Below are 11,478 nucleotides of genomic sequence, written 5' to 3' on the forward strand. Positions count from 1 at the left end.
GTGTTCCAAACTGAATTATGTCTGCCTGTTTTACACATGTCTCGAATACACAGACGGTGCCCCGGTTCTGGATTCACCACCCTACTAGGACAGAGCTGATTTTCCACCTACCGCTTGCCCCCCCCTACCCAGGAACTAGCACAGGACCCGAATCTCCGATGCAGATTTCTTTCCCAGCCACCCCTCTGACCTCATTTCTCCCCTTCACTTGGTCAGACCCATTGTCAGCAGCCCTGTGGAAATTTGACTTCCTCCATCTCGTGAAGTCCCTTGACCAGAGGGAACCCAAGCCCACTCGCTGGCTAACTTTGTCACCGAAGGATTGCCTGGCTGGCTGGCTGTTTAGAGTTCATCCCACTTTCGCTTACTCTCCTACTCTGTTCTCCCCTCCAGCATCCCTCCTGCCTCAAGGAGGCAGGACTATGCCTCTCCTGGAGGCTGCAGGGACAGAGACTCAAGATCCCTCTTGTGGCTAAGGACTTTTAGCTCCCTCTACCCACAGCTGGTCTCCTTTGAGGCCAGTGTCTACCACTGCCCTTGCTTCAGTTCCAGTGACTTATTTGAAGGATCAGGCCAATGCTCCTCAAACATTTTGATGTGCAGCCATATTATTTAAAATTCTAAAATTGAGCAATGGAGTGTACACTCTCAATATATTTATTTATAACTTACAAATACATACTACTATAAATCCAGGTATCAAATATAAGTAAAGCTTAATTCATCTCCAATATTTTTGGATAAAAAGAAATACAGAGAAGTTGTAATTGTTTCTCCTTGCACTTCCTGCCCTGGCCACTCCCCGGAACTGCTGAATTAGGCAGTGAATGGACCCACAAATGGGATATGTCTGAGTTCAGTAACGGTAATAATAATTGCTGCCACTTTTGGAGGATGCACAGGAGTGTGCCAGGCATAGTGCCAAGCTTTTGTTAAAATGTTCCATTGAACTTTTGCAGGAGCACTGTGTGGTTGGCATTACTGATTCCCATTTTATTGTTGAAGAAAGCAAGGCTTGCAGACGCTGAGCTCTGTTCACGGTCGCCACAAGCAAGAAGCAGGGCAGAATCCAAGCTAGGTCTCTCTGACTTGAACCGTGTTTTAGTCGCTGTTTCAGGGCTCAACAGTAGACATCTGCCGAGTGCCTCCCTGGGCTAGGCGTTGTGTTAAGCCCTGGACAGACACTGGCAACAACATGCAAACTCTACCTTCTAAAGCTGCCTTCTAACTGGGCTCTGACATCCTGCAAACCCCCTAGGTCTGACTGAAAAGGACTTGATAAGGACGAGTATATTTTATGAGACTTAAAGAAATCACTGCATGGAATTGGTTGGGGAATTTTTTTTTAAAACCTTAAAATATATAATTATGCAGCATTATAAAGCATTTGGAATTCTATTGGCTTTGTGTCTGCGAATTTTATTATCATTTATAGTGCTCTTTCAGTGGGAAATGCATTTTAAGTTTCAAACACTCAACTTATAAAGTAACTTTTCACAATCTTTTCAAGAGGCAAGAAAGTTATTATGGCATTTTGGAAAGATTTTCAACAAGAAGCATTGATGGAATTTTCACATACAGTACCGTGCTTTTGAATATTCTGGCTAACTGATTTCATTATATCAAAATACTCTAAGGTGAATGAATATAACCCTAGGAAAAGAAATCATTGTTCCAAATTTCCTTTATGAAATAAGTAACTTAGAGCCTAATGGTATTCTTTGCTTTGCTGGAGTTTGCATTAGTATCCGTTGCTTACAAAGCCTTGGCCCTCCTCAAAATAAATATTTAGATGCTGAATGTATTTCTCTTAATCTCCACTATTATCACCTGATGGCAACTGACTTTGCATCCCTAAGTAGTAATGGCAAATGTCACCAAAGTTAATACTGAGTAAATGCCCGTGTTCAGAGACTTTATTTGTTCTTTTATACACTATTGACAAAACATGTTGCCTTGCAGTCTACAAGTCCTTTTCCATCTACAGTCTCTTTTTGAGTCTCACAATCATATTTGTAACTAATGTGGATTACCTATTATTATATAGTAAACTATGTCTCATGATTTTGTGGCTTAGAACTTGGCTGCATAGGGGCGCCTGGGTGGCTCAGTCGGTTAAGCGTCTGACTTCGGCTCAGGTCATGATCTCACAGTTTGTGAGTTCAAGCCCCGCGTCGGGCTCTGTGCTGACAGCTCAGAGCCTGGAGCCTGCTTCAGATTCTGTGTCTCCCTCTCTCTCTGACCCTCCCCTGTTCATGCTCTGTCTCTCTCTGTCTCAAAAATAAATAAACATTAAAAAAAATTTTTTTTTTTAAATTAAAAAAAAAAAAAAGGAACTTGGCTGGGTAACATTGACTGGGGTCACTTGCTGGCATGTCCAAGCTAGTTTTATGCATGTGACTGTGCCTTGATGAGGACAGCTGGAAAGCTAGATTTAGCTGAACCCCTTAGCTGTTTTCTGTCTGTTGTCGGGTAGTTGGACTTTCTATATGGTGGCTCAGGGCTTCCAAAGTGAGTATTCCAGAAGATAGAAAACGGAAGCTTCCAGAAGAGTAAGGCCTAGGCTCGGAAATTGGAACAGTGTCACTTCTGCCATATCCTATTCACCAAAGTAGTGGATAAATTCAGATAGTGAACTGGACTCCACCTCTCAATAGGAGAGGTGTCAAAAAGTGTGCGGCCATCTTTAACCTGCCACACCTAGATTTCAGGAGGTGTTGTTTGCATTCTCTAGCTGAGGAAACTAATACTCAGGCTAATGGAGTTGACTTGCCCAGAACAGCACACTTAGTAACGTGATTCTAAGACCGACATACATACATGCTAGACACCGTACTGGACTCAAATAAATATTTTCTGAGGAACACAGTGTGTTAACATTGCTTCGTTTTTGCTCCTCTTCTTTCATTATTTTATTTTATTTTATTTTATTTTATTTTATTTTATTTTATTATTTTATTCTTTTTTATTTTATTTTATTTGAGAGAGGCACAGACAGGGCAAGTGGGAGACGGGCAGAGAGAGGGAGGGAGAATCCCAAGCAGGCTCCGTGCTGCCAGTGCAGAGCCCGACGGGGGGCTTGAACCCATGAAACTGTGAGATCATGACCTGAGCCGAAACCAAGAGTTGGACGCTTAACTGATTGAGCCACCCAGGCGCCCCTGCTCCTCCTCTTTTAAAAGTCATTGGAGAAGTCCAGGGTATCTAAGGGCCCAGACGGGCCTTATGTGTCTGTTTCTGATGCTACATGGTCCCAGTGCCTCTCTTTTCCCATTTGACCTATTTCCTTTCTGAGGCAGGAATGAGGTGAGAGGCAAGAGGTAAAAGGTGGAAGCCTGTTTGTAAGAACTGGATAATTGTAGCAGTGCCGGATGATTCCCTTAATGCATGCTGCTGAGTTGACATTACTTTAAGTTCGGAGCAAGTAAAGGCTTAACCCGTGGAAGAAACACCATATATTTGAGGCGAATGAGGGTGGAAAACTAGTGAAAAAATAAATAGCTGTGGGGCAAAGAAATGCGCATGAGCAGTTTCATGGGCCAATATGCATCAGTCCTTTGGAATCTGGTTTTAAATTGAGACTGTATTCAACAAAAGCCAGAGCGTGTCACAGCAGTCTTCCTGTGTGGTACAAATGGCTTTTTGAAAAGGACCTTCTAGTACATGACATTTTCTCTATTGCTCAGATTTGGTCACAGGAAATTCTGGGGTTATCTCTGGCAGAAGGCACTTTGTCTTTAATAATAACTATGCTTCCACTTTCCTCTATGCCAAAATTTCACAAGAGGCTTCTTTTCTCTTCCAGTGAAGCAATGGCTAACTAACCTTTTTTTTTTTTATTATTATTATAGTATAGCCTATTGCTATAATTTAGAGTATTTATAATATTATATCTTAATTATATCATCTATTATTTATAATTATATTGCTGTAATAGCCTATTGCTATTGCTATTATAGCCTATTGCTATAATACCCTTTAGATATTATCTGTATTAGATATTACATTATATTAGACATATATATTGTATATAATATAGGTATTGAATTTATGCACCAAGTTTTTGCAAATACTTGTGTCTCTTCTCTTTCAAGGTGCTGGGACTGGTTTTATTCACTGCATGTAAACCTGCCTCATTTTTCACCAAACAGCAAAAGCACGGAAGAAATCCACAAGAGCGCTTTGGAAATCTACATCATATGTGAGTAGGGAAAAATTCCTTTCCAAGTGCTTCTGAAGGTACCCATGCCTAACGTCGTCGCTTGTGCAGAGCCAGAACTTCAAAGTAACAGCAAAATTAAAGTTCAATCGAAACGTTGTTCACTCAGAACACTTTCGCTTTGTGGATATCAAGTACCGCATGTACTTGCAGTGGCTAGAATTTCCATAAAAGGAACAACAGGGGTGCTAGATTGCATTACCTAAAAGTGATGGTAGCTGTTATCACAAAGGGAAAAAAATTAAGGCAGAAGAAAGATGATATGAGTAGAGTTAGCTGCAAATGAAAAGCAGAGTGCTTGAGCCCAGTGGGGGGGGATTAGTGGGACCGAGAGCTGTGCCCATCTGATGTGTCCTTTTATTATCTCCTTTGTTCTCAATGTTTGAGGTTTGGGAAATTTCTGTGATTTCTGAAGTGCCGCCTAGCCTGCCTCTCTGGCAAAGGACAGAGTGGCTCAGCTTAATGCACTGGTTTCCAAAATGGGATCTTGCACTCCTGGAGCTTTATAAGACAATTATCTGGGTGAAGGAAAAATATTAATTAGAATTACTGTTTTATTCCATAATATTTTAGTGCTTTACATTTCTACCTTGGGGGATGCCTGCGTGGCTCAGTTGGTTGAGTGTCCGACTTCGGCTTAGGTCACGATCTCATTGTTTGTGGGTTTGAGCCCCACATCTGGCTCTGTGTTGACAGCTCAGAGCCTGGAGCCTGCTTCCGATTCTGTGTCTCCCTCTCTCTCTGCCCCTTCCCCACTCACGCTCTCTTTCTCTATCTCTCTCTCAAAAATAAATAAAACATTAAAAAAATTTAAATTTCTACCTTGGGGTCATGCTTATAGCAATGCTACTGAAAGGAAGGTCCATCAATAGCAGCATTGACACCACCTGGGAATGTGTTAGAAGTACAAGTTCTTGGGGCACCTGGGTGGCTCAGTTGATTAAGCATCCAGCTTCGGCTCAGGTCATGATCTCACAGTTTGTGGGTTTGAGCCCCATATCAGGCTCTCTGCTGTCAGAGCAGAACCAGCTTCAGATCCTCTATCTCCCTCTCTTTCTGCCCTTTGTCCACTCACTTGTGTGCTCTTTCTCTCTCAAAAATAAATAAACATTAAAAAAAAAAAGGCAAAAATTCTTGGGTCACGTCTCAAACCCACAGGATGTCTGATGCTCTGGGGATGGGCCCTGATGAGCTGTGCTTAAATAAGTTTTCCAGGTGATGCTGGTACTAAAGTTGAAGAGCAAACTGTTTTCTGATGTATATCCTTTTTTCTTTAATGTTCATTTTATTTTTTATTTTTGAGAGAGAGAGAGAGAGAGAGAGAGAGAGAGACAGAGCATGAGTGGGGCAGGGGCAGAGAAAGAGGAAGACAGAATCGAAGCAGGCTCTAAGCTCTGAGCTGTCAGCACAGAGCCTGACGTGGGGCTTGAACTCACAAACTTCGAGATCATGACCTGGGCCGAAGTCGGACCCTTAAGTGACTGAGCCACCCAGGTGCCCCTCTAATGTGTATACTTACAAATAAATACATATGGGAGACCCACTCAGAAGTTTTTCCCAATGGGACGTGCAAATACAGAAGTTTGAAGATGATGGTGTGGTAGAAATGCATTGACTCAAGAATCACAAATGTTTTGCCTTTTTTTCCTACTTTGCCAATTGACCCTGAGGCGAGGAGGGTGAGTTAGCCTCTTTTACTTCCTGGGCGAGCTTAAGCAAGTTACTTGACCACCCTGAAAAATGAGGATAAAGTGAGATGTCGCTCTCTCACGGGACTGTCATGGGTGTTACGTGCACTTGTGTAGACTACAAACATGGAGTGAGCCCTGAGCATAAACCAGATGCTTGGTTTGTCTTTTCCCCGATAGCTGTGGACCCCACCACACAACAACCTACGTTCTTCCGCCTGCTAGGGTACACCTATCAGTCCCCAAACCATCAGTATGTTATATGTATGGAAGCCCAAAAAAATCCTTTACCTCTACAGACTGTAACCTGATATATTACACTTGGTTTAGCCTTGACAATAAAGACAGGTGCAGAAGGCAGAGTCAGTTTATTCAACATATTCACCCCTTCCATGAGTGGCACCTGACTTTCCATTGAATTCCGAGCTGACACTGCTGTGTCAGTGATGCGGTGGGAGACTGACGGTAGCAGTTTAACATCATGCTGTGGTGAGGGACACCTGGTAAAACCACGACATCGCCGATGATCCTGATAGAGCAAGTCGCCTCTGCCTCAAGCCGTGCATACAGCCCGGCAGCCAGACGCAGCTGAATCAGTCAGTGGGACAGAATGAAAAGTGGCCGGCCAAAGCTTTTCCCTAAAAGACCTGGAAGTACTCCCAACCCTGTGTTCATAGGAATCACCCCTCGGAGAGCTTGTGAAACTGGCACATTTCTGGGCCTCACCCCCATAGATTTTTAGTCTGTTGGTATGAAGTGGGCCTAGGACTTGTATTGTTAACAAGCTTCCCCCCTGCAAGCTTCACATTACAAGTGGTTCATGAAGGAGAGAGTTTATATTCCCTGAATCGCAGATGTTTTCAAGCTGATACGCACTTTTAGAGCTCGTTTAAGATTTCTTAACCTTTTTCCCTTCATGAAAGCCAACACGATTGCCATCAAGATACACACATGGCCCTCTCTTATTAATATTTTCACATTTGACAAAACCACAAATGTTGGTAAGGACTAACTATTAGCGACAGTAATTCACTGCAGACTGAGTCATTGAAAAGATTGTGTTTTACTTGATTTGCTATGACTGAATTAAACACTGCCTCTCAAGAAAACTTATCAAAAGTATAAGGAGGAGAGCATAAGTGCTAACACAGGGATGACTTTGAATTCACTCACGTTTGTAAAACAATTCGTTAGTAATCTTGAGTAGTTCATGAGCAGTAGGTTTCCTGGTATACAAATCACAACGGAGACATTGTGGCAGAGCCTGTCATTGTCCCCTGATATTGGTTTTCCTGTGTCACATGGACACCCAGAAAAAAGGCTACATTTCCCAGCCTCTCTCACAGCTACAACGATCATGGCACAAGTTCTTGACGCCAGGATATAAAAGGAAGGAGTGTATGAGACTTCAGAAGGTGTCCTTAAAGGGGGTCATGCCCTTTTCTCCTTTCTGTGCCTGAAACGTGGAGATGAAAGCTATGGCAGCCATCTTGGACCATGTGGTGGAAAGCATGTGTTAAGGGTGCCAAAGGAGAGAACCAGGTAGAAGGAGCCTGGGTCCATGAAGATGCCGGAGATATTATGAGATCCTTGGGCTGTCTGTTTGTGTGTAGACAATTATATTTCTATCTAACTTAAGCCACTGTTATTTCTGGATTTTTGTCACATGTTGCAACCCTAGTGTTGAGGACCTCTAATTTAGCTAACCCTCTTGGTTTTTGGATGAGAACACAGATACTTGGGGAAGTGAGTGGCTCAGCTGAAATCACACAGCTAGTGAGGCACAGACCTGGGAATGGAATCTAGGTCTCTTGGGTTCTGGGTCAGGGCCCTTTTTACCAACTCAGGCTTTCTCAAAGTCTCTGTTAGAAAGCAAGCTCTGGTATCTCTTTCTCTTCTGTAAGGACACTGATCCCATCACGGGGGCTCCATCCTCAGGACCTCGTCTAAACCTAATTACCTTCCAAAAAAGCCCTACTTCCAAATGCAAGGGGGTTAGGGCCTCAACATATGGACTTTAGGGTGATATAAACATTCAGTCGGTAACAATTCCTCATGCCAGAATCTGATTCAGGGAGATTTGCGAAGATGTTTTATCCACAAAACAACCCTTTGCTAATGGGTTATTAAATAGCACACAGCTGACAACTGAATTACAGTGTTGGGAGATCAACCCAAGGGGTGTGGCCAGAACTCAAAATGAAAATGGTTACTGGATTTCAAGCTATATTATAAAGCTGTTCTCATCAAGACAGTATGGTACTGGCACAAAAACAGACACGTAAATCAGTGGAACAGAATAGAAAGCCCAGAAATTGGACCCATAACTATATGGTCAACTCATCTTGAACAAAGCAGGAAAGAATATCCAATGGAAAGAAGACAGTCTCTTCAACAGAGCTGGGAAAACTGGACAGCAACATGCAGAAGAATGAAAGTGGACCACTTTCTTATATGATACACAAAAATAAATTCAAAATGGATGAAAGACCTCAATGTGAAAGGAAACCATCAAAATCCTAGAGGAGAACACAGGCAACAACCTCTTTGATCTAGGCAGGAGCAATTTCTTACTCGACATGTCACTGAAAGCAAACATGAACTGTTGGTACTTCATCAAGATAAAAAGCTTCTGCACAGCAAAGGAAACAATCAAAGTAATTAAAAGGCGGCCTATGGAATGGGAGAAGATATTTGCAAATGATGTATCTGATAAAGGGTTAGTATTCAAAATATATAAAGTACTTATAAAACTCAACACCCAAAAAACAAATAGCTCATAGAAATGGGCAGAAATAGAAATGGGCAGAAGACATGAATAGACACTTTTCCAAAGAAGACATCCAGTTGGCTACCAGACACATGAAAAGATGCTCAGCATGACTCATCATCAGGAAAATGCAAATCAAAACCACAATGAGATATCACCTCACACCTGTCTGAATGGCTAAAATTAACAACACAGGAAACAATAGGTGTTGGAAGGAGAAAAGGGAACCCATTTGCGCTGTTGGTGGAAATGCAGGCTGGCACAGCCACTCTGGAAAACAGTGCGGAGGTTCCTCAAAAAACTGAAAACAGAACTACTGTATGCTCCAGGAATTGGACTATTAGGTATTTACCCAAAGGGTACAAAAATACAGATGTAAAGGGGTACATGCACCCCAATGTTTATAGTAGCACTATAAGCAGTAGCCAAACTATGGAGAGAGCCCAAATGTCCATTGACTAATGAATGCATAAAGAAGATGTGGCATATATATATATATATATATATATGATGGAATATTACTCAGCTGTCAAAAGAATGATACCTTGTCATTTGCAATGATGTGGATGGAGCTAGAGTATATTATGCTAAGTGAAATCAATTAGAGAAAGACAAATACAATAATTTAATTTCATGCATATGTAGAATTTAAGAAACAAAACAGATGAACATATGAGAAGTAGGGGGAGAGAAGAGAGGGAAAAAAATCACAAGAGACTCCTAACAATAGAGCACAAACTGAGGGTTGACAGAGGTAGGTGGGTGGAAGATGGGCTAGATGGGTGATGGGGATTAAGGAGGACGCTCTCTGTCCACCATCTTTCCGTGCTGCCATAATGGTGTGCCTGAATGTCCTGGCAGATGCTCTCAAGGGCATAAACAATGATGAAAAGACAGGCAAATGCCAGGTTCTTATCAGGCCATTCTCCAAAGTCATCGTCTGATTTCTGACTGTGATGATGAAGCATGGCTACATTGGTGAATTTGAAATCATCGATGATCAGAGAGCTGGAAAAATTGTGAACCTCAGAGGCAGGTTAAACAAGTGTGGAGTGATCAGCCCCAGGTTTGATGTACAACTCAAAGATCTAGAAAAATGGCAGAATAATCTGCTCCCATCCCGCCAGTTTGGTTTCGTTGTACTGACAACCTCAGCTGGCATCATGGACCATGAAGAAGCAAGACGAAAACACACAGGAGGGAAAGTCCTGGGATTCTTTTTCTAGGGATGTAATACATTCATACTAATAAAATGCCTCACTGGAAAAAAAAGAAAAGAAAAAGGAGAGCACTTGTGATGAGCATTGGGTATTGTATGTAAGTGATGAATCACTGAATGCTACTCCTGAAACCAATATTGTGCTGTATGTTAACTAAAATTTAAATAAAAACAAAACAAAATGAAATGGTTAAGGAGGGGATAAAAGTTAAGACTCATGGTGGATAGGTCTAGAAGTTTATGCCTTTGTGTAGAGGTAAGTAATGAAGAGACTGGAGGGAAAGAAATAAAGAAATAGAAGAAAAATGTCCAGGGCTGAAAAAGAGGAATCTTGATTGAATGTATCCTCTAAATCCTGAATGGGATGAAGGAGACTAAATCCACATTGAGAGACACCCTGGCAACATTTCAGGAATCACAGCCCTCGTTTCCACAGGATCTAGACACATTTCAAATTGCTGAAGACTGTGGGATTGTTATTGCTTCAGTAACTTAACTCTTGAAATAACTCTCCTATACTCTGTTCTCGAGGTGTAGAGAGTAAGCAGCCAATGGATGTGTCTTGATCGATGTGTCTCCAGAGGAAAATGCACAGAAACACTAAATTTAGATTCTAGGAATAGTATCACATAAAACAGAATGCAAAATAACAGTAAAGGAGATAAACAATAATTCATAGAAGAAAATAACAATTTCATATCTGTACCTGCTGTTGAAGCCCAACAAAAAGAACACCACGGACACCTGCTGCTTATACAAGCTGAGTTTACTGAAATTGTGAGCAAGGAAAAACATGAGCTGGATGGAATCTCAGTAGGGTCTCCAGAGAGGAAAATTAGGGAAGAGTGCTTGCAGAGTTTGTAGGACTGGGGTTAGGTCAGGATTGACAGAATTTGTAAATCTGGCAGGTTGCTAGAACTGTCTGTGGTCTTTGGAACACAGAAATGAATCCACGTGAAGTGACTGTTACTATAGCCTTATCTTGGGATATATGGGTCTGAATGAGCTAGTGTTAAAATAATTTGCGTTTAGATAGTTTATATTGCATATTATGATTTGGTACAGTTGATCTATTTTGCAAATCAAAAATACAGGTTTCTTGTTTGTTTGTTGTTTTTTTTTTACCAATTGTGGTTTCCATTTCTTTTTTCACTGTAGTATTTAGGGAACTGCTTGGATGGGCACTCAATGAATGGTTGAATGAATTAGTAAATTAACCACTAAAGGGGAATCTGGAACAGAGGTAATGGTCTTAAATATCTACACACAAAAGCATGTGGCAGGGCTGCTCAATAAAAATTCAGATTCTGGGGATACCCCTCAGATAGTTTGACTCAGTAAGTCTGGATTTGGGGTGAGGTGATTCTGATGCAATTGGTCCACAGTTTCCACTTTTGAGGAGCTTGCACAGTGGCAAGACAAAGTAGGCTTGAGATGTTAACAAGTGCAAGGAAATAAGACCTACAGGTATCTCTGAGATTGCTAAGATAGGATTGATAAGTGAACTAAGGTAATCAAGAGTAGGTCCCCTTCAAAAGAAGCCAGCTGCTAGAAAAGGGAGCAGAATCAACCTGTATGTCTA

The 11,478-nt window shown here is 41.7% G+C and overlaps 1 pseudogene; it reads left to right on the forward strand.

The window, feature by feature from the left end:
* Window positions 1-9,498: 9,498 nt before the first annotated feature.
* LOC125923641 (40S ribosomal protein S15a-like) lies at window positions 9,499-9,945 on the forward strand (annotated as a pseudogene).
* The last annotated feature ends 1,533 nt before the right edge of the window (window positions 9,946-11,478 follow it).

The sequence above is a fragment of the Panthera uncia genome, chromosome B1 (assembly GCF_023721935.1).
Source record: "Panthera uncia isolate 11264 chromosome B1, Puncia_PCG_1.0, whole genome shotgun sequence".
Taxonomy (NCBI): domain Eukaryota; kingdom Metazoa; phylum Chordata; class Mammalia; order Carnivora; family Felidae; genus Panthera; species Panthera uncia.